Here is a 1684-nt window from a genome sequence, read left to right on the forward strand (position 1 = left end):
GATGGAAGACCTGAGTGGTAGCGACCACAACTACATCACCTTCCAAGTCACTGACATCACGCGAGGGCAAACACGTAGTATCCCTCGCAGGAAACCAGGATGGAACCCGTCTAGGGTCGATGTTCGCAAGTTCGATACGTCACTCCTAGGAGATTCCCAAGGTATTTCACCCACAACGGGAGAGATCCACAATAGGGAGTCTTGTACTAAGCTGGTCGGGGAAACTATGCCACAGAGGAGAGCATGGTCAGGTAAAAAGCAGGTATACTGGTGGAATGACCGAATTGCTGAGCTGCGAAGGGCCTGCCATAGAATGCGGAGACTCGCAACGCGCGCTCGTGGTAGACCTGAGGCGCTGACCAGAGTAGCAGCCTACAAAAGCGCTAAGAAAGCACTTGGGCCGAGATACAGAAGAGTAAACGGAACTGCTGGAAAACGCTATCTGACGAAGTGGATCGCGATCCCTGGGACCAGGGATACAAAATAGTGATGAAAAAGTTCCATACATCATCACAGGCGATGGATGAGGCCCGAGTTAAGAATATAGTGGATGCGCTATTTCCCACACACCCACTAAGAGCCGACACAGTGTTCGTCGAGGAGCAAGCCGAGGCACCACTGTTTTCGACAGACGAGCTGAAGCTAGCCCTGCGAAGCATGAAAGCCGGCAAGGCTCCAGGCCCAGATGGTATACCAGCGGATGCAATCAGGTTAGCAGCGAAAACGAGCCCTGATCTCCTGCTTAACATGTACAACAGCTGCCTTAGGGCCCGGGTTTTCCCAAGCCAATGGAAGAAGGCGAGACTGGTGCTTATACCCAAGGGCAAAGGGGACCCAAACTCTCCTTCATCCTTCCGGCCACTCTGCATGCTAGACACAGCAGGCAAAATGATGGAGAGTCTGCTCAAAATACGCTTGACGTCAGCCATAGAAAGCGAGGGAGGCCTTTCACCCCGACAACATGGCTTCAGGAAGGGACACTCAACTATAGGAGCAATTGGCGAAGTAGTCGAGGCGGTACATAAGGCCGAAGAAGCCTGCCACCAGGCGCGGCCAATAGTGCTGCTAGTCACACTGGACGTCAAGAACGCCTTCAACTCGGCAAGATGGGACGATATGCTGGAGGCCTTGGAACGGTCATTCAAGGTTCTAACATACTTGCTAGATATATTCCGGGACTACCTCAGAGACCGTTGGCTTTTGTACGACACAACACAAGGTCAGAGAAATAGACGTATAACCGGCGGAGCGGCACAGGGGTCTGTACTTGGCCCGGACCTCTGGAACGCCACGTATGACAGTCTGTTGCGCACGGAAATGCCGGAGAGCGCCTTCCTTGTCGCCTTCGCGGACGACGTGGCCGCCGTCATAACAGCAAGAAATGTCCAGCTAGCACAGCTCAAGCTAAACCAGGTCATGCGCAACGTCAGTGGATGGATGAGCGATCACGGTCTGCAATTGGCTACAGCCAAAACGGAGATCGTGCTCCTCACAAGAAAACGGATCCCAACAATTATAAATATGATGGTCGGACCTCAATTTGTGACGATTTCTAGGTCTACAAAATACCTAGGGGTAAAGCTTGACAGCAACCTCACATTCTGGGAACACATCCAAGGAGCATGTGAAAAAGCTGCGCAGAGCACCGCGGTTCTAAGCCGGCTGATGGCGAACGTGGGCGGCC

This window comes from Rhagoletis zephyria, unplaced genomic scaffold (genome assembly GCF_001687245.7).
Source record: "Rhagoletis zephyria isolate East Lansing unplaced genomic scaffold, Rhagoletis_zephyria_1.1 Rzeph_scaffold_00720, whole genome shotgun sequence".
In the NCBI taxonomy this organism is placed as follows: domain Eukaryota; kingdom Metazoa; phylum Arthropoda; class Insecta; order Diptera; family Tephritidae; genus Rhagoletis; species Rhagoletis zephyria.